Below are 23,375 nucleotides of genomic sequence, written 5' to 3' on the forward strand. Positions count from 1 at the left end.
TATTCTTGGCCTTCAAACAACGAAAGATGTATGGGATTCTCTGGCACAATTTTTCCAACAACAGTCAACTACTCGAAGGACTTATCTTCGCAATGAATTGCAGATGATCAATAAAGGAACGAGCACAGTTACAGGGACTATCTTCACAAAATTAAGTCCATCGCTGATTCCTTAGCGGCAATCAATGACAATGTAAATGATTCTGACTTGGTAGCATATATGATGAGCACATTTATGTGTGAAATCTTAGGGCATAAAGCATGCATTTTATACACTTAGAGTGGAGTTACCTTGGGTTTTATGTTGTTTTTGCAGATTTTAGGACTTTTCAAGATTTAAGCAAATATTTGGAGTTTGGGGCTTGAATCATGCTATTTTACACGTCAAGAAGTCCATTTAAATTCTCAAATGTGAAAATGGGCTTGATCTGGAGCATGATTGTGAAACCCAACCCTGACCCTAATCCGGAAACTTTGTTATTGTAGGTTCAGTGACCCAAAGTAAGGCAAGAAGTCATCTTTGGGCCATGAGTGTTGATGCCAGTGTCCCAATGGTGGAAACTGCACCCGGATGAGGATTGGATTAGTTGATGGTCTTGGAGTGGTTTCTATATTGATTCAAAGGCATTTCTAACTCTTAGATATGTCACTCTAGAGGTGTGCAAAGCCCCTTGATGTTTGGACTTGATCTGAGCCTTCAATTCCCTGTTTTGAAGTTGCTGTCTTGATTGGTCAACTCATTGGTCGATTGAACCAATCGACCAATCAATCGACCAATTGATTCCGTTTTTGAAATTTGAATCCTGTCTCTTCTATTTAAGTCTAATCTCGGGAATACTCCGCCTCCTCTGCCTCCTAAGCCTCTGGAACGAGTTAGAACCCTAATCTAACCCATTCCCTTGCATTCTTTGGTGATCTCTCGCACAAACTTGAAGAATTCTTCATCCTCCTACAGCAAAGGTATGATTTCACTCACTCTTTCTTCTATCTCTGATTTTCTTTCTTTAATTATGTTCTTCGTTGAGATTAGGAAGAAGATGATGCCTCTTGCAACCATCTATTCCATGATCTCATCATGTTCTTTAAGATCCATGATCATCATCATGATCTTAACCTCAGCCAGTGGAATCTTCGAAATCCTAACCCTAATCCTTTGAAACCCTAACCTGTGAGATCGTCTGGAGAGCTTTTGGTAACCTCCCTTGTGAAGGAAAATCTTCTTGGGTAATATTGTGTTAACCTAAACTTCATCATTGAATGACCCTTCTTGTTATTTTTGGCTAACAATTTATCTCCCTTCATCCAAAGCTCTCAATTAATTTCAAGGGAACCAAAAAGGGTAAAACCCTAATTTCTTGGGTAAGATCAAGAACCTCTAGTTTGATCACGGTAACCCAATCAATGTGTTTTCTTTACTATATCTGTAATCCTCATATCCTAGTTCTTGAATCTTTGATTTTAATATTTTTCCCTCATAATCTATGTTTAACCTAGTAGGTTAACCTTTGTGTTCCTAGGTTATAATTTGGGAACTTGATTTGATTTATGATTTGATATCCTCTATACCCTAGAATACTACCATGATAATTCCCCTCTCGATTTGTACCCTTTTGAACCATCGAATTCGGTTCTTGATTCTCAAAATTCGATTCTTGCAGGCCACTGTCGCATTGGTCGACTCATTGGTCGACCTGGTCCAGCAGACCAATCAATCGACCAATGAGTACAGCAACCTCAATCTTGGTATGTTTCGATTAATTTATGATATTTTCCTTTATGCATCTTTCCTAACATGTTGTGTGCACTTGTTTAGGACTATCTTCTCAGGTTTAGTCAAGATCATACTTGATTCTTTAAGATCCTATCCAAGTTAGAAGGTAAGGATAGTTAATTCCTTAACTACATAGATTGCTAGTTCTCTGGTTTCTACTTTATGAAACTATGAGATTACCTACTGTTATTGTATTTTAATTCTGATCTCCTACAGTGGGAAACAGTAGCACTTGTTTATATTGTCTTTTTATTATTCATGATATATGAGTTACCGATTATTGCCTAATCTGATTTCCCTTTTACACATTCTCTTGTATATGATGAACTGCTGGTTGTGTATGTCATGACTGTTTTGAGAATGTGTTTGCTTAAGTTTGGTTTGGGATTGGGGAGTATCCTTTTGATGCTTCTGTCCTTGGACATCGGAGGGAATAGTATGGGATGTTCTCCGAAGATGCCCATCGACGCTTTCCGAATCAATGGTTGTCATACCCAGGGATGTCTAGCAGGGTTTGGCTAGGATACACCCCTGTTGTATCAAACCCGATTCGGAAGGGTATTGAGACCGAACGACCCGTGGTAGCAATGGGGATTCACGGGTGCTCAAGACCGGTGAGTTATATCCGTGAGAGGACGGGAATCACATTGTAGGGACCATTTATTGGAGTGTTGCATATGGCTAGACTTTGTCTCAGGGGCGCTCAAGACCGGTGAGTTATATCCGTGAGAGGACATGAGAGCTTCCCGTTTACCATATGTGGATAACCAATAGGGTTGATGAGTCTGGTGAGTAATATCCGTGACTCTAGTGTAAAGGATACCGGAAAGGATCCCGAGAGGGGAGGAATGGAAGTATCTAGAACTGACTTGATGTAACTGACTAGATGACTTGCATTGGGCTAGCATTTTCCCTGACATGCGCCAGTACTTATGCCAAATGGTTGTGAGAGAGTGTGTTGACTTAACCCCCTACCATGGTTTGTCCGAGAGGGATGCCAGACCCACTACCAACAGGAGCCGTATGCGTGACCTACCCAAAGAAGTACGGTGTTATGACGTAAAGCTTGTCTGCCATAGAGACCAGCATACATAGAGTTAGATGCATTCATACTTTATCTGTTTCATACTGCATTGCATCATGCTATGTTTTGCCACATGTTATCTATGATGTTATGGATTAACTACCTTACTGAGTTTCTTCGAAACTCATTCCTTTTTGTATATTCTTTGTTTAGATTATCCTACAGGTACAGATTATTATGACGAGCAGTACAGTGAAGCGCAAGCCGATGAAGCGTATTACACGCAAGGTGCTGGCGACGATCAAGATTACTCTGATGATCCCCTGGCGGATCAAGCTGCGTACTACTTTTGAAAACAGCATAGAGTTAGAACGGATTCATTGGATTGACGAAGTCCATACTTTTGAAGATGTTATCTATAAATTAGAAGACGCTTGATCTTAGTTTATTTCTTAGTACATTTGTTTCAGTTGTAATTCCTTTTGACTTTCATACTACGTTCTGCTATATTGGTGAAGTGAGTTTCCGCCTCACTTTACTCTTTTTGATATCGTTGGATAACTGGTATCTTTTCCGCACTCTTATTATATTGAGTATCCATTATTGTTTTGAACCTTTGTTTATAATATTAAACCTTGAATATTTCCTGTTTATGATTATGTTATTGTATATGTGGGAGGATGATTTCCTCGATACTTGATCTTCGAGGCTGTGGATCACACTCTCGGATATGCCAGTTAGGGTACCGGCTGGGAGGATGTGACAATGATGGGCTAGAGATGTGTGATTATGGGCCAACTCCGAAATATTGAAGAGATAAAGAAGGCAAATTTGATCTACGGCTGAGATTTTAAATCAAATCTGCAGAGATATTATTGAGAGAGTCCAAATGGAAAAGAGTCCTTGCAAACCTCAATATCTTATTTCCTATCTTGGATTTAATTAAAGAAAGAAAAAGAGGAAAAATCCCGTTTTTGAATGCCTCTGTCAGGTTTCGTTCAAACCCTTCATCGAATGGTCATCCAATGTCCGATCGTGCTGATTTTTGGAGGAGAGTTTCACGACTACTTAAACCTCAAATCCAATGGTGGAATTATGCATCTGATCTCTCTAAGTTGGCGCAATTAGTACATCAAAACCCTAATTGGCTGAGTCAGATAGAAACCCTGAGTTTTATTCAAATTCAGTCGTGCTTCATATCTCATGTAAACTCTATAAAAGGAGAGCATACTCCATCAAAGGAGAAGGTGTTCTAGAACTTAGTAGAAGCATTCTTTCTTCTCTCTTCAGTTTATATAGGCTTTCTTTAGATTTCTTTGCTTGCATTTGTGAGATTTTAATTTCTAGATTGAATGTTTAGGTTTAAGTTTTTATGTAATTCAATTCAAGTTCATGTTTTAAGTTTTTGGATTCATTTTTCTCTGGGTCTAGCAATTGTAGATTTAGATCATTTTAGATCTAGATCTAGTTGTTAGGGTTGGTTGAGATTCGAATCGTTTGTTCAATTCGCAAGTAACCTTCTTTATTAATCTTCTCTCTTCCCTCCATTCCCGCTTCTATCTACCCCTCTATATTCTTAATTTAGGATTTACTTTCAGCATTATTTATTGTTCTCCCTTCCCCTGGATCCTTGATCAGAGATGCCTACAGTCGAGCCTCTTTTTGGTTAAGGTTTTCCATTTTACTTTCTGCAATTTACTTTCTGTTATTTATTTTCTGCAATTTACTTTCAGCATTTATTTATTGTTCTCCCTTCCCCTGGATCCTCGATCAGAGATGCCTACAGTCGTGCCTCTCTTTGGTTAAGGCTTCCTTTTCCTTTTATTGCTTTGTTTATTGCTTTGTTATTAATTTTTTTTATTTACTTTTTGCACTATTTTTTTTCTTTAATATCCATTCCGCAGATCGGTGGACTGTAAGCTACGGCAAAGGGTCCACGGTCAAAGTCATTATTATTATACTCCCCTTCCCTCGATCCAGAGCTGACACTCGGATCACTTCCCTTTTCCTTTTTATTTTTATTGTTCACATTTTTTTTCCTGTCTTTTATTTATGCATTGATTGTGTTTAATTTATTTTTTGTTTCAATTCGATTGCATTAGATGTATAAATTAGGATCATTTAGTTTAGTTAATTAGTTAACAAAAATTGAATCATTCCACTCTCGCATTACTGTTAAGAAGTTGAATTATAAGTGGCATATCTCCTTGAGATCGACCCGTTAACTACACGATATCGTGCGCTTGCGGTTACTTTTAAATTCACAAATAATATACATTAAATGGCCTTGGTTCGGATTATCTCACTTTCATAATCACTGTGGAAAATATTACCCCACCCATTACCATGACTGACCTAAGAGCCAAACTACTTACTCATGAGCAACGGTTACGCCGTGGCTATGGGAACATCCAATCAATCTTAACTGATTCCCATTCCCCTACTGCATTACTTGTTATAGATCAGCCTAAATTTAATCGGCCTAATAATAGTATTAAATCCTATCCACCCAACAACCAAAACCCACCTAGATCTGACTTCCAAAATTCATCAAACGGCCCTCCAAGATCTCAAAATTCTTATAACCGGCCAAACCAAAACACCTTTAATACTAATTCCTTCAAATGTCAAATATGTGCTAAGCAAGGCCATTCGGCCAATAGATGCTATTTCCGTTATGCCCAGAGCCGAAATAATCATAATCCACCACCTCACATTCCTTATGCTGGTTTACATGGTACCCAAAATACCCAACACATTACACCACAGAATGATGCACAGTGGATACCAGATTCAGGTGCTACCAACCATATGTCATTTGATCTTGCCATTCTACATCTGTAATATCCATCCCTATTCTAACCCTAACCCTAACCCGGATCCACTGTTGTATTTAGGTCCGAAGACCCGAAGCGGTGGTAGAAGAGACCTATGGACCATTCTGATTGATAATCATGATTCGGAGACTTAGCCTATGGACATTGATGATGATACCCCTTGCTTAAATTCATTATCAGTGTTTAAGGAAAGTCTGCGCATTGGAGAAGATTAATCTAGTTGATGTACCTAATGACCTCCTGTGCACAATCCGAAGGTATTCCCTGAAACTAGACTTCTTGATTTAATTGTGGAAGAAAACCTCACTCAAAGTGACCTTGTATAGCCTTTCAAATCCCTACTTGAAGTTGCTTAACTAAACCTGTTTTTTCTGCTGAGAAACATTTTGGTCGATCCTTTTGGTCGATGCCATCGACCAAAACCATCGACCAAAGTTTCCCAGTCTACCAAGTTAATGATTCCATGGAATATTCCCATTCTATTTATTATGACCTCGAGCCTTGAGCCCTTTTGCAATCATTTTCTCACCTGAAATCGTGGGGAGAGCTTCCCAAAACATCTCCTTGGCTAATGTGAAGGGCACCTCATCAAAAACTCATTGTTTACTATTGATTCTTATCTACATCTTCCACACCAAGGTATGAATCACCATTCCACTCTCTATCCTACCATTTTCTATTCTTTTCTATTCCCATATTGCTGGTGAGACATTGGAAATGTGGCTGCAACCTTGCAACCACCACTCCAAGTGTCTACACATGATTAACCTATGATCTTCTTAGCCATCCATTGATGCTATGCCTCCATCTCATGCCTAGCATATGTATTCCTTAATTTTTCTATTAACATTATGTCATTTTGTACCAAACTGAGTTGTAGGGCATGCTATGTTCATGTTTATCACTACTATATGATTCCAATCGAAGTTCTATTAATTCCTCTAGCTATTACATGCCATTTCCATGACAACGCAATCAATCCCAACTCATGCCATGATGTTTGTCACTTGAACTTGTTAGCTCAATTTGGGGCTTTTTGTTTGGACCATTGGATTGGGTAAATTTCTTGACTTATAATGTCCTACTACTGTTGTTAAGTATTCCTCCAAGTTTCAGATTGATCCGAACCCCGGAAAACCAATTTCGGATGAAAACACCCAACATCCACCATTCTATCCCGAAGGAAATTTTGGTCGATCCTTTTGGTCGATACCATCGTCCAAAAACATCGACCAAAGTTGTTGCTGACAGCAACCTTGGCCAATTGTGATCCAATGAATATCCAATCTTCCTAATTTCTTATCTAACTTATTATTGATGTTTGTTTAAGGCCTTAACAATTATTTTGGACTATTTCTTGGTATTCTCAATTCATCATCAATTCAACCCAAGGTAAGGATGGTTATCTCCAAAAACATATAGATCACCAACTTATGATTTATGTTCTTGATTATGAATAGAACCTTTTGATTACTTTTAAATCTCCATAAGACTGTTATATATGTGTTAGAACAGTAGTATTGACATCTTCATACTTTTGTCATGTTACATCACTATTCTTGTTTATTTATGTCTATGATGATTCATTTCAATATCATATTTAACTTTTATGATAAGATGCATTGGATGCATGAAAGATGAAGAACTTGAATATGTGATTGCTTACATATGACTTGGGATTGGGGAGTGTTCTATTGACACTTCTGTCCTTAGGCATTAGAGGGAATAGTATGGGATGTTCTCCGATGGTGCCTATCGACACTCTCCCGGGTTATTGGATGATATACATAGGACTGTCTAGTTGGTTAGCAAGGTTTATCCTTGTCGTGTCAGACCCGAATCGGAAGGGCATTGAGACCGAACAACTCGTGGTAGTGTATGGTTGGATGGATGCTCTAGGCCGGTAAACAATCCAGTAGGGGGACATAAACCATACTATGGATACCCGAAAGGGGCCATTTATTGGTAGGGCTGCAAATGGATAGACTTGGGCTCACGGGCGCTCAAGACCGATAACCAATCCGTGAGAGGACGTGAGAGCTTCCCGTTTACTATTTGTGGATGACCAATAGGGTTGATGAGTCCAAAATCCGGGATTTCGCTGACTCTAGTGTGAAGGATACTGGAAAGAATCGCCAAGGGCGAGGAATGGACATATCTGGACCTGACTTGACCGACTGAGTGGATGACTTGCATTGGGCTAGGCTTTACTGTGACATGCGCCAGTACTTATACCAAACGGTAATGTGAGAGAGCGGTGACATATTCCCTTACCATGGTTTTTGAGATGACTTTATCGAACTTCCCTGGCAGACCCAAGATATCATGTATGATTGAGGGGGAGTGACTGACCATCCAAAGAAGTATGGTGCTATGACTTAAAGCATGTCTACCCTAGAGACTAGCATTCATAGAGTTAGAATCATACTGCATCATATGTTCCATATCACATTGCATTATGTATGTTCTGTATGTGTATGATTTCTAATTATGGAATAACTAACTTGCTGAGTTCTTCGAACTCATTCCTTTTGTACAAATGTTTTTAGATATTATCCTACAAGTACCGAAACTATGATGGCACCCCCTTCGAGACGGGCTATGATTCCGCATACTACCCTTCGGGTAGCGGCATCTGTGAAGATCCGGGTGTTGGTGCCGAGGAGGATTACTATTCGCACCAGTGTTAGCCCCACGGTTTTGAGGGAGCGGCAAAACTGGGTTTACTTCATCCGTACCATTGAGGAGACTCTTATTAGAGTAGAGGAAACCCTAGCTTAGTGCCCTATTTCCCTGGTGTATTTTTGGAGTACTTGGACCTGTAATTAACTTACCTTTGGATTATCTTTAAATACTTGGACATGTAATTAACTTTATCATACTTCTTTTCCGCTGCTCTAAGAGGGTAGTTATCATACCTTCTCTCACCTTTATGATTATGTTCACACTTTAATATTATCTGTCTTCCGCACTCTGATTTATTTAATCTTACCTTATTCATGATACTTAGTATTAGTTGTTTTTACCTTGATTATCATTGTTCATGATTATGTCATTGTGTATGTGGGAGGCATGGACCTATGAATCTTGATCCTTGGATTGTGGATCACATTCCCGAGTATTCCAAATGGGGTACCGGCTGGGTGGATGTGACAGATTGGTATCAGAGCCCAAGATCAAGTGGAACCCCGACCACAAAAACGGTGATGGAACATTCCGAGTCACAGATCCAAAAGTGACTCAAGTACTCTTAGATTTGAATAATAGATAACATGGATTAGAAACCAAAATATTGAAGCATAATTCGATTCATGAATAAGACACAATAATATAAACAAAGTAACTGATCTTCATTAATCACATAGGAGAGTTTTACAGAATGACATCCAAGATAGCATAAAAGAAAATTCCTAGTACTATCTATATAGATGATCGACTCCGACGATCTGTCTGACCCCTCCTAGATCTGAACTCCTCCTCCAGTCGTGCAAACCTCTCACCAAGGGTGCACATGTGTAATTCTATCCTCTCCTGTCGAGCCTCGATCTTCTCAAGTATAGAGTAAATAGACGGTTGATGAGAAGCCACATCTGGAGCCTTAGAAGTCGTGTGGGATGGACCTCCGACCTCAATGAATAGTGAATCGTGGAGTGGGAACCTCCTCATGTCTCGGAGCCTCATCATGACCCTGATCATCATCCTCACCATGCCCATCATCATCATCAGTACTATCATCCGCTGATGCATCATCGAAGTCATCCTCATCCTCTAATCTGACGGCATCATGGAGCCCCATCTTCCTGATCAACCATGAGCTGATGTTCTCACCTAAGTCTCGACCCTGAATCATGGGTGTATGCTCCAAGTCCACATCAAAGTGCTCAAAAACATGAGTCAAGAGTCGATCGAAAGCCAAGTTCCTATCCCCAGGAATCTCAATCCGATCAATCATAACATTCTGCATGATGTATGTTAAATCGATCGCGCTCCAATATGCTATAGATAACCGTGTTGGGCCTGCCTTCGGAAGGATGTTTCGCCCGATGATACGAGCGATAACCCGAGCTGAAGGACGCATCGCGGTACCACACCGGGGCGTATAGCAGTTAATGTCATCCCATAGAGTCATGCATACCTCGTATACCTCATAGGGAAGAAGAACATCAGTGATCTCTATACCAGCGGGAATCGACCAATGGGAATCTCGTACAATCGGGACATCTAAGAAGCGAGCCAGTGTCCTGGTAGTGAAACTGATCTCCCTGTCTCCGACCATAGAATCCATGACAATCCTAGAACCATCCCGTGGATCATCCTCTATACGGTAAGTCAGGTTACTACAAAAGTACCTGACAAGAACTGGATAGACTGGTTGTGCCGTAGTGTATAAGTGAAGCCAATCCATAGCCTCCAATCTCTCTCGGATGCGAAATACCTCTAAATCATCCACATCAACCAATCGTCCGTGCTCGATCGGTATATCATGGAAATAGTGCTCATGTAGAAACTCACCCATAGGAGTAGTAAAATGCTCCTCGTCTGTAACCTCTGCCCGGGGAACAAGTCCTCGACCTCTATCCACTCGTCTCCCTCCTCTAGGCATAGGGAATCTGTTGAAACAAAGAAAGAAACTCATTTGGATTAGTCCCAGTGTATGATTGTTAGATGAAGGGCATTTTCGTAAATTTTCAGAAAATTTCGATCTTGGTAAATTTTTTATTTGATTATTCTAACATGTGCATAAGACCTGTACAAGCATGCTAGAATACTTCATTTGGTGAAAATCCATCTCTTTGGCATATTCAAAGTGAAAATTCAGCAAGTAGGAGAGAGAAAACCCCTCCTTTGGCTTGCATTTGTGATTTTTGAAAATTTTGGATTTGACCGAATGGAGAGTGGGAACACCTTCCCCATAGTAAATCAGTATTGTAGAAATTTATTTCATGTTAAAATTCCTTTTGGTTTGAAAATGAGACAAGTTTTTATAAAGTTGGGTTTTTGTGAAATGAATAGTGTTGTGATAACCAAAATGAATGCGATCTTGTGTTTGGAACTTAGACTTACTTGAAAAATTATGGAAACATGTTCCTAATCACTTGCATGCATGATTCTAACCATTAACAACAAGTATTATTCAGTTTTGTTGGAAAACACATATATGGTAAATGAAATTTTCAAGAAAAGAGAAAGAGAAGGTGTTTGTGAATTTTAAAAGTAACCGCAAGCGCACGGTATCGTGTAGCTAACGGGTCGATCTCAGGGAGATATGCCACTTAGAATTTGAACTTCTTAATAGTAATACGAGAGTGGAATGATTCAATTTTTGTTAACTAATTAACTAAACTAAACGATCCTAATCTATATGTCTAATGCAATTGAATTGAAACGAAAAATAAATTAAACACAATCAATGCATAAATAAAAGACAGGAAAAAAAATGCGAACAATAACAAAGCAATAAACAAAGCAATAAACAAAGAAATAAACAAAGCAATAAAAGGAAAAGGAAACAGCTAAAATGCAGATGCAACACCACCCGTCACCGAAGCCAGAGGCACTACTGTAGGCTTGCTCCGGTTATGTGGTCCGAGATAATGAATGAATAGGCAGAAAGTAAATAACAGAAAGTAAATAACAAAGCAATAAACAAAGCAATAAAAAGAAAGGAAATAGCTAAAATGCAGATGCAACACCACCCGTCACCAGAAGCAGAGGCACGACTGTAGGCTTGCTCCGGTTATGTGGTCCGAGATGATGAATGAATAGGCAGAAAGTAAATAACAAAGCAATAAACAAAGCAATTAAAGGAAAAGGAAGCCTTAACCAAAGAGAGGCACGATCAGAGGGCATCTCCGATCAAGGATCCAGGGAAGGGAGAACAATAAATAATGCTGAAAGTAAATCCTAAATTAAGAATATAGAGGGGTAGATAGAAGCGGGAATGGAGGGAGGAGAAAAGATTAATAAAGAAGGTTACTTACTTGCGAATTGAACAAACGATTCAAATCTCAACCAACCCTAACAACCAGATCTAGATCTAGAATGATCTAAATCTGCAATTGCTAGACCCAGAGAAAAACGAATCTAAAAAAATTGAATCTTGAACTTGAAGCTTGAACTTGAATTGCATTACATAAAAAGATTAAACCTAAACATTGAATCTAGAAATTTAAATCTCACTAATGCAAGCAAAGAAAACTAGAGAAATCCTAAATAAATTGAAGAGAGAAGAAAGAATGCTACCACCAAGCTCTAAGACATCTTTCCTTTGATGGAATATGATCTCCTTTTATAGAGTTTACATGAGATATGAAGCACGGCTGAATTTGAATAAAATTCAGGGTTTCTATCTGACTCAGCCAATTAGGGTTTTGACGTAGTAATCGCGCCGACTTAGAGAGATCAGATGCATAATTCCACCGTTGGATTTGAGGTTTAAGTAGTCGTGAAGCTCTCCTCCAAAAATCAGCACGATCAGACATCGGATGACCGTTCGATGAAGGGTTTGATCGAAACTGGACAGAGGCATTCAAAAACGGGATTCTCCCTCTTTTTCTTTCTGAATATAATTCTTTTTCCTCTTTTTCTTTCTTTATGTTGGAATTTATTAATTTGATTAATAAATTAAATGCCCAAGGGCAATATTGGAAACTCACTATTAGGGCGGTTACAAAATAAGTTATATATTTTGGTAACCACCGCATTAGTGAAAAAAAAGTAACGGAGTGATTCATTCGCACGAGCGAATCTCTGAGAAACGGTGGCTCCATCTCTCTCTCCCTCTCTCTAAGAATCGCAGGCTTAGATTTTCTTCTTTGCTAGTATTCGATCTTCATTCCATTAATCCACGGCATTTGGGTTGTGGATATTATTCCCTTTCCCTGTGATTGTGGAATCTCGCCGGTAAACCTTTGGTGGTGGAACGAAAACGTGGATCTAGACTTCCGCTACGAATACTTCAAGTAAGGGAAAGCAAATCCAGGTAAGGAATTTTTTCCCCATCAATTAATTGAATTGAATTACTTTTGATGTATTACCAACATTGGTATCAGAGCCATTGGTTCCCACGTTTATTGTTCCTCCCCATTGTTTAATTTTATTGTATGGATCCAATGGGAGGATCAAGGGTTTAATACGAAACCCATGGGAGAATTGATAGGGTTTTTGGAAACCTTTTAATTTTGATTCGGATCCGAGTGGGAGATCCTTGTGGATTTCCCTAATGGAGATTTGCATGAATTGATAATCCATGATGAAAATTTTTGTTTAAAATTTATTGTTGGATTTTTTCATGTGTTTTTTGGATGATTTTTGAGTGAAAAAACGTGTTTTACCGTTTTTTTCCGTTCAAGAAAAATTGAAAAATCGCCGTTTATTGGTCACTGTGGACCAGACGGACGACCGTTTGACCAGACGGTCGTCCGTCTATTATCAGAGTGGTCACAGTGACCCAGACGGAATTTCCGTCTGGGCCCCGGCGATGCCGACTATCCGAACCGAGACGGTCATCCGTCTGGTCACAGAATGCCAGACGGAATTTCCGTCTGGGCAGACGGTCATCCGTCTGGGCATAAAAGGCAGACGGAATTCCGTCTGGGCAGACGGCAGTCCGTCTGGGAGATGGATTTTTTTTGGATATTGGTCTCAGAATGTGTTTCTAACTTACTGGACACCAATGGCCCGACAGTCTGTGTGATGTTTGGGCATTGAGGGCCTATTGGGGCCTAGTGGGAGCTAATGAGGTAGAAGTGTTCTGTGTGAACCACCTCATAGCTTTAACATGATTGAATGTTTTATTTTAATAAAACTATTTTTTTTATTTATGGGTCTATCAATCATGTTTCTTGCACAGAATGAAGTTAGTGTATAAGTCTATGTGGGTTTGCATGAGAATTTGATTGAATGTTTTTTTAGCATCTCTGTTGGTTTAAGTGCTTATCCCATAGGTTGACTATGCTAGTGTGATTTTTGTTGCATGAGTTGTGTTTTATGCTAGATTTATTGAACTCATTCTTGTATGTAATATCTCTAAAAAAATGGCTGCTACCAAGAGCATTGTTGCTGACCTCACTAAAGGAGATAAGCTGAATGAGAGGAATTATGACCTCTGGCACCGAAAGGTGCAATATCTCCTGGAAGAGCAGGATATGCTAGAGACCATAAACCGGACCATGAACCCACCCGAGGAAGGTACCACCGCACAAAGATCGCAGGGGACCTTGATATATACAATGCTTGGAAGAGGAAAGACCGGGTAGCCAGGATTACAATCCCGAGCTCCATGAGGGATGACCCGATGCTTCGTTATGAGAAGCATAGGACTGCAAAGTCTTTGTGGGAGGCTGTGAAGTTCCAGTATGGAGGGACTTCCACCACAAGAGGCCGCTAGCTCGGACTCACTTTTGACGGTTATAAGATGCGCCAGGGTCACACCATGAGGCAGCATATAACCATCATGTCTAACATGATTAGTGAGTTGAGCGCATGTGGGCGCCAGAAGACTGATGAGGAGCAAGTCTCTGCAGTCATCAGGTCATTGCCAAAGACTTGGGAGCATATGAAGATCTTCTTGACTCATGCTGATGAGGTCAAGACTTTCGATCAAGCTGCCAAGCACCTTGAGCTTGATGAGGATCGGATGTTGGCCGATACCCTCAAACCGATGTATTTGCTGCTGAAGCTAGCACTAGTAAGGGTGCAGGGCTTCAAGCGCAAGAGAGAGAAAGCTCAACCTCGGCGGTCCAAGCAAAGTAACCAGGGTGGGAACAAAAACAAGAGTGGGCCCAAGCGTTCAAGGGGGACTAGTGCTGGCAAGAAGAAATCAGCTTTGATTTGCTTCAAGTGCCGAAAGCCTGGTCATTTTGCTCGTGATTGCACTGAGCAAGAGGTGCGACAGAACACATAACAAGGGAACGCTCGAGCTTCGTGGAATACCGTCGTATTCCAAGAGGAAGCAAAAGGATAACGATGGGGAACAGCTCAAGCGTGGAGGTTCATGGCATAGGCACATGCAAATTAGTTTTGCGAGGTGGCCGGACGCCGTTACTCCATGATGTGTCGTATGCTCCGGATATTCGGCGAAATCTTGTTTCGTTATTTATCTTTTAAGACATGGTTTTAGAATTGTATTTGAAAACAATTCTTTGGTTTTGTATCTGGGTGATACGGTTTATGGTTATGGTTTTCTTGATAATGGTTTCATTGTATTGGATACAATTGATTATTCATTTAATTCTAGTAATGTTTTTGTTTGCCAAAATACTGTGTGTATTGATTCTAATTTGTGGCATGCTAGACTAGGACATATTGGCTTAGATAGGATGAACAGGTTGGCAAGAGAAGGTCTCTTAGGCCAAGGTTCACTATCCCGATTTGCCAACCCTGTGAGTCATGTCTAGCAGGAAAAGCAACTAGAAAACCATTTAAAAAGGCTTTGAGAGCCTCTCTTCCTTTAGAACTTATCCATTCGGATGTGTGTGGACCCATGAATGTGCATACTAGAAAAGGACAGTCATATTTCATCACATTCATAGATGACTATACAAGGTATGGTCACATTTATCTAATTTCTCATAAGTCAGAAGCTCTGGAATGTTTTAAGAAATTCATGAGCTTTGTTGAGAATCGATTAGATAAAAGGATTAAAACTCTTAGAACGGATAGAGGTAGAGAGTATCTCTCCGATATGTTCAAAGGGTTATGTGATGAAAAGGGGATATCTAGACAACTCACTATTCCAGGGACTCCACAACAGAAATGGGGTTGCTTGAGAGGAGGAATAGAACCTTGCTAGACATGGTGAGATCCATGATGGCGCAGAGCAAATCTACCCATCTCTTATTGGGGAGATGCTTTGCTGATCGACGGCCTATATCCTCAACACAGTTCCAACCAAATCGGTTCCTTCCACACCATATGAGTTGTGGACCGGAAGGAAGCCAGATTTGAGTTACTTGCGCGCATGGGGATGTGCAGCATATGTTCACTCTACTTCTCACCAATATGGAAAGCTTGGACCCAGAGGAAGAAAGTGTATCTTTGTGAGATATTCTGAACCCTCAAAGGGCCATGTCTTCATTGGACTAGATGAGAATGAGAGGAGAACGGAACTTGAGTCTAGGGATGCAACATTCTTGGAGAATGATTTTCCATCTCTTTCAGGAGTTAACAAAGAATCATCGGAATTCTTTGAGATACAAGATAGTGGTCTTGTCACTCCAGGGATTCAGATTCTGGATAATGAACCTGGGGTTCATCCAGAAGATCCTAGTGGGAGTGGGAGTGCAGATGTGATAGCTACCTTAGACGGTGAGCAATCTGACATGCACTTGCGCCGTAGTAGGCGCGGGCTAGTTCCTCGTCGACGTTTCGACATAGAGGATGAAGCCTACATGGTAACTCTGAAGAGATCGACCGTGAGATGATTTCAGTCGATGAGCATGAACCAAAGAGCGTGCGGGAAGCTCTTGCGGGGTCAAGCTCAAAGGAATGGTTAAAAGCAATAAAGGAAGAGTTGGAGTCGATGAAAGTTAATCATGTCCGGGACTTGGTTGACTTGCCGCCGGCCGAAAGGCTATTGGGAACAAGTGGGTTCTCAAGATTAAAAGAAAGGCGGATGGATCTATTGAGAGATTCAAGGCTCGTTTAGTGGCTAAGGGCTACACCCAACGAGAGGGCGTTGATTATGAGGAAACTTTTTCCCCTGTGGTTAGGTTTGCCTCAATTCGCCTCATACTAGCCATTGTTGCTCAGTTGGACTTGGAGCTTTATCAGATGGATGTAAAAACTGCTTTTCTCAATGGAGAACTTGAGGAAGAGATCTATATGGATCAACCTCAAGGCTTTGAAGCACATGGACTTGAGCGCAAAGTGTGCAAGCTTAAGAAGTCCATATATGGCTTAAAGCAAGCATCTAGACAGTGGAATGTGCGCTTCCACCAAGCTATGATGGAAAATGGTTTTTCCATGCTTGAGGAAGACCACTGTGTTTACACCAAGAGATCCGATAATAATTATGTCATTCTGACACTGTACGTAGATGACATACTTATGGCTAGCAATAGCAAGGAGCTATTGGAAACCATTAAGAATTGGTTGTCCTCCGTATTTGATATGAAGGACATGGGTGAAGCAAGCTATGTGCTTGGTGTCAAGATTGTCAGAAATAGGCAAAAGAGATTACTGGGTTTATCTCAAGAGACCTATATTGACAATGTCTTGACGAGATACTAGATGCACAACTGCAAACCAATTGATACTCCAGTGGAGAAGGGTTTGCATTTGAGCCTTGATATGGGTCCTAAGACTCCAGAGGAGAAAACCAAGATGGAAAGAGTTCCATATTCCAGTGCAGTTGTCACGCCCTCCCAGCCGGTACCCTATCTGGCATACCCGAGAGTGTGATCCACAGCCCGAAGATCAGGTATCGAGTGATCAACCTCCCACATAAACAATAACATAATCATGAACAACCATAACAAGAGTGCGGAAGATAAATCATAGATCCAATATTGAAAGAATGAATCATAAACGAAACGGAATAATAGATATAATCAGAGTGTCAAACAGATAAGTAAAGTGAAGCAAAAATCCCACTTTACATCCAGCGGAAAAGTAGCTCGAAAGAATAAACTAGATAAAAGCTAATCCCAGTAGCAAGTACATTGGGTAACTAAATTATTCTCCACTTTGTAGACGACATCCTTGTAGGTGTAGATCTCATAGATAGCACAAGGACGCTTCCACTCAATGGTCGGACTAAGCATCGTACGGAGCATAACCACCCGTGGGATCTTCAGAGTAATTGTGGTAACCGCAATCACCTTCCTGGAGATATGTCTCTTCACCTTGCGCTTCCTCATAGGGACCGTCATAGTATTCCGTACCTGCGGGATAGTCTAACAACATTGTACAATAAAGGAATGAGTTTCAAAGAAACTCGGTAAAGCGATTAAAATCCATAATAACATAAATGGCGGGATTCCAGAACAAACATAAATGCAATATGATATGAGACAAACAATGAATGAATGATTCTAACTCTATGTATGCTTTGGTCTCTATTGGCGGACATGCTTTAAGTCATAGCACCGTACTTCTTTAGGAAAGTCCACTCACATCCTCAACCATTTAAGATATCTTGGATTCCCTCCAACCATTTAAGATATCTCGGGCGACCGATTGGTAATGGGTCCTTCATCCCTCGGGACAAACCTTGGCGGGGGTTAAGTCAACACACTCTCTCACAACCATTTGGTATAAATCTTGGCGCATGTCGGGGTAATACCTAGCCAAATGCAAGTCTTCTACTTGGTTACATCAAGTCGGATCCGGATACTTCCATTCCTCGTCCCTGACGATCCTTTCCGGTATCCTTCACACTAGAGTCCTCATAGTCCACCCGACTACGGACTCACCAACCCTATCGATCATCCACATATGGTAAACGGGAAGCTCTCACGTCCTCTCACGGGTTGGTTACCGGTCTTAAGCGCCCGTGAGCCCAAGTCTAACCATATGCAACCCTACCAATAAATGGCCCCCACAATGTGATTCCTGTCCTCTCACGGGTTGGTTACCGGTCTTGAGCGCCCATGAATCCCCATTGCTACCACGGGTCGTTCGGTCTCAATACCCCTCCGATTAGGGTCGACATAACAGGACATCCTAGCCAAACACTACTAGACAATCCTATATATGTCATCCAACGAGTTTAGGAAGGTGTCCGAGAGGGCATCTCCGGAAACATCCCATAATATTCCCGTAGTAGTCCAAGGACAGAAGTGTCGAAAGGACACCTCTCCTTTCCAAACCATACGTAAGCATACACATGCATCAATTCATATCATCACATATATGGTAACTCCATATATGGAAAGAAATCAATATTTACAATCATTTGTATAACATTGGTAAGTAAATCATACATGAATCAATTCAATATGAATAAGCAATGCTACTGTAATCAAAGTTATGCAACAGTAGTATATCATTGTAAGAATCTAATTTAAGAAACATATTAATGATATTCAAATATAGAAACTAGATTCATGCTATCTATGTAATTAAGGAAATAACCATCCTTACCTTTTATAACTCGCAAAGAATCCTAAGAAATCAAGTAAGATCTTGGCAAACTTGAGAAGAAGGTCCTAAACAAGTATATACAACATATTAGGAAAGATCCCTAACAGAAAATATAGCAAAACATCCGAAACGGACCAATTCAGGAGTTGCTTTGTACTCATTGGTCGAGTGGATTGGTCGAGTGGTCCGGTCGACCAATCAGTCGACCAATGCGAGACGATAACTTAGAAAATCAGAGTTTTGTGTTATGAAATCCGAATTTGGTGGTTCAAAAGGGTACTAATCAAGGGGTAGACTACATCAGTAGTATTCTAGCATATAGGGGACCTCAAAACACTAATCAAATCAAGGTATCAAGATCCAAATTAGGAAACAAAAAGTTACCATAAATAAATCAAACATGGATCTTGATGAATTTTGAAATAGAAAACAAGGACAAGAACAATAGGAGGATGGATCATTGCTTTCGGTAATGAAAACATGAAAACATGCATAGGTCTTCATAGAATAAGGCTTAGAAGCATAAATCTAAATAAGGAAATAAAACCTACCATATATGTACTATCATGCATCATGAAGAACACATAGTAAGGTAGAAGAGAACAACTAGAATTCTATGGATTATGGATCATAGAAAGAAAACACAACCATTAACCACTAACATGATCAATGAAAGAAGATCCAAAGAGATCAGAATTCAGATTAGGAAATTAACAGAGATTAAATCATGGTTTGATCATGAATCCTTCAAAAGCTTGCAATGATCATGGTTAAGATCATTGTTCTAGCCTTAATTCCTTAGGATGATCATGAGAACATGTTCAGAGATGTTTGCAACAGAGGATGCAGCATCTCTTCTACTGTCTCAACTCAAAAAGGAAAGAAAAACAAAGATGTAGGAGAAGAAGAGAGAGTAGACATACCTTTTGATGCAAAAAGAAGAGTTCCGACGAAGATCCGCCAAGAAAACTCCAAGGATGCAAGAGAGATGACTTGCGAGAGGTCTTTGGTTCGTTCCAGAGGGTTTGGAGGCAGCAAATACGAAGTGGACTCGAGGTTAGACTTAAATAGAGCAAGAATCAACCTAATTGCCAAAGACAGCACCCATTGGTCGAGTGGATTGGTCGGCGTCCCGCATCGACCAATCGGTCGACCAATGCGACAAACAAGGCCAAAACGAGGGAATTGAAGGCCCGGATCAAATCCAAACCTAAAGGGGTTTTGCACACAAGTCAAGTGACTTACCTAGTAGGTAGAAATGCCTTCAAACCAAGATAGAGATCACTCCAAGTCCATCAACTAATTAGATCTTCATCGGGATTCTGTTTCCATAAATAGAACCTCATCATCAACCTTCATGGATTCAAAGCCGGACACCAAGTCCTCTCTTGGGATGGCCCAAAGCTGACTTCTTACTTTACTTCGGGTCATCGGACCTACAAATAACAAGGTTTCCGGGTCAAGGTTAGGGCTGGGTTTCACATTCTCCCCCCTTAAAGAAATTTCGTCCCCGAAATTGAAAGCGTACTGTGCTTCCAAAGAGGTAAGGAAACTTCTCCTTCATGTCTTCTTCCTTCTCCCAAGAAGCTTCTTCGGGGGTATGGTTCTTCCACCGAATCTTCACCAAAGGAATGGCGCGATTCCATGTTGCTTGTCCTTCCTATCCGAGGATTTCGGCCGGTTCTTCATCATAGGTCAAATCAGCACTAAGTCCTTCGGTGCTTGCTGCAAAATGTGTTCCGGATTCTCTATGTATTTTCGGAGCATCGAAATATGAAACACATTGTGCACACCAGCAAGAGACGGAGGTAATGCTAATCGATACGCAACGGGTCCAACCTTTTCCAAAATCTCGAAAGGTCCAATGTAACGAGGGCTAAGCTTACCCTTAACATTGAATCTCATCACACCCTTCATTGGTGAGACCTTGAGAAAGACTTTCTCTCCAACTTGAAATTCCAAATCGGTCCTTCTCTTATCGGCATAAGATTTACTGTCTCGGTTGGGCGGACTTAATCCTTTCTCTTATCATATCTACCATAGCACTTGTAGCTTCAATCATCTCGGGACCTAAGACTTTTCTTTCACCTGTCTCGATCCAGTACAAAGGTGTCCTACAAGTACTACCATACAAAGCCTTGAATGGAGCCATGCCTATTGTTGCTTGATAAGCTGTTGTTATAGGCAAACTCAACCAAAGCTAGGTGTTCATCCCAATTACCACCCATATCCACCACGCAAGATCCGAGCATGTCTTCCAATGTCTGAATTGTCCGCTCGGATTGTCCATCGGCTTGTGGATGATGAGCTGTACTCAAGTTCAATTGGGTTCCCAAGGCCTTCTGCAAAGCTGTTCCAAAACCTTGAGGTGAACCTAGGATCACGATCCGAAACAATACTCAAAGGCACACCATGCGGACGAACCACATTATCCACATAAAGCCTGGCTAGCTTATCCGAGTATGAGTGATCTTCATAGGAATGAAATGGGCTGATTTGGTCAACCTATCAACAATCACCCACACGGTGTCATTGCCTTTACTTGTCCGAGGCAAGCTAGTCACAAAGTCCATGGAGATATCTTCCCACTTCCAACTAGGAATAGGAAGGGGTTGAAGTAATCCAGGATGGAGGTTGTCGGACGGCTTTCACACGTTGGCAAGTCTCACACTTGGCAACAAAATCGTCAACATCCGCCTTTAGACCAATCCACCAAAAATGTTCCTTCAAGTCCTTGTACATCTTGGTGCTTCCGGGTGTCTGATAAAAAGTGACTGGTGTGCTTCCTTCAATATTTCATTCTTAACTTCATCGTTTGCGAGGCACACACAGTCTTCCTCTAAACAACAAAGCACCATCCATGGATATACCAAAGTCGGGATCCGACTCGGGATTCGAAGAAATCTTCTCAACTTTGGTCAAAAACTCATGATCGAACTCTGTGAGCAACAATCTTATCTCTAAGACCAGATCTTGCCGTCATGGCGAGAAAGAATAAAATCAGAATTCTCGGGGACGATTTCCAAACCAAAACTCTCAATAGAGGACCACAATGGTAGACTCAAAGCATTTAAATCCAAAGTCTTCTTCTGGTTCTTCCTACTAAGAGCATCGGCAACAACATTTGCTTTCCCGGGATGATCTTGAATATCACAATCATAATCGGAGACGAGTTCCAACCATCTCCTTTGTCTCATGTTCAACTCCTTTTGGGTAAAGAAGTATTTCAAACTCTTATGATCCGTGAAAATGGCAATCTTCTCACCGTAAAGATAATGTCTCCAAATCTTCAAAGCAAAGACAACGGCGGCAAGTTCTAGATCGTGAGTGGGGTAATTCCGCTCATAATCCTTCAATTGCCGAGAAGCATAGGCTACGACCTTGCCATGTTGCATCAGTACACAACCCAAACCAATCTTTGGCGCATCGGTATAAAGCTGTCATACCACCGGAACTATCGGGTATAGTCAAAACCGGGGCACTTGTCAATCTATCCTTCAACTCTTGGAAATTCTTCTCACGGGCGTCGGACCAAACAAACTTCTCTTCTTTCCTGGTCAACTTAGTCATAGGAGCAGCCAACCGAGAAAAGTTCTCAATAAACCTTCGGTAGTAACCCGCCAATCCAAGAAAACTTCTTATTTCCGTTCTTGACTTCGGTCTCTCCCCAATCAGCCACAGCTTGGACCTTTTCGGGATCGACACGAATACCTTCGGCTGAAACTACATGACCAAGGAAAACCACTCTCTTAAGCCGAAAATCACACTTGCTAAACTTAGCAAACAACTTCTTTTCCCGCAACCTTTGCAAAGTGAAACTTAGATGTCTCGCATGCTCTTCTTTGCTCTTCGAATAGATCAAGATGTCATCAATGAAAACAATCACAAACTTATCAAGCACATCATGAAATACTCGGTTCATGAGGTCCATGAACACCGCGGGGAGCATTGGTCAATCCGAAAGGCATGACTCTAAACTCGTAGTGACCATACCGCGTTCGGAAAGCTGTCTTGAAGATATCACTAGACTTCACTTTCAATTGGTGATATCCGGACCTTAAGTCAATCTTCGAGAACACAACTGCACCCTTCAACTGATCGAAGAGATCATCGATTACGGGCGGTGGATATCTATTCTTGATAGTCAACTTATTCAACTCACGGTAGTCGATGCACAAGCGCATACTACCGTCTTTCTTCTTGACGAACAAGACCGGAGCTCCCCAAGGTGAAACTCCCTTCTCTTCCTTAACTTTTCCCACCTAGTGTGTCACCTTGGTTTCCAAATCAGAAGCAAGATATCCAAGAACATCATCAACAACTTGCTTCCACTCTTTACTTAAAATCATCAAAATCCACTTGACCAAATGATTTGAAAACTTAAATCATGCTCAAATATATCCATATAGTCATCAAACAATATTCCATAAGGCAAAAATCACATTTTCCAAAAATTCAACAGCAAATGAGGTCACTTGTGACCATTGGTCGAGTGGTTGGTCGAGTGACCCGGTCGACCAATCGATCGACCAATGAAGACAGAATCGAAAATTCGCATTATAAGCCTCATTTCCACATTCCAACCTCATTCTAACTTCTTCCAAAGGTGAGAGAGCTCTAGGGAAAATATCCAAGAGTTCCCACAAGTGTTCTTGAGG

Source organism: Hakea prostrata, chromosome 2 (assembly GCF_041222555.1).
Source record: "Hakea prostrata isolate BN-2017 chromosome 2, UWA_Hpros_2, whole genome shotgun sequence".
Taxonomy (NCBI): domain Eukaryota; kingdom Viridiplantae; phylum Streptophyta; class Magnoliopsida; order Proteales; family Proteaceae; genus Hakea; species Hakea prostrata.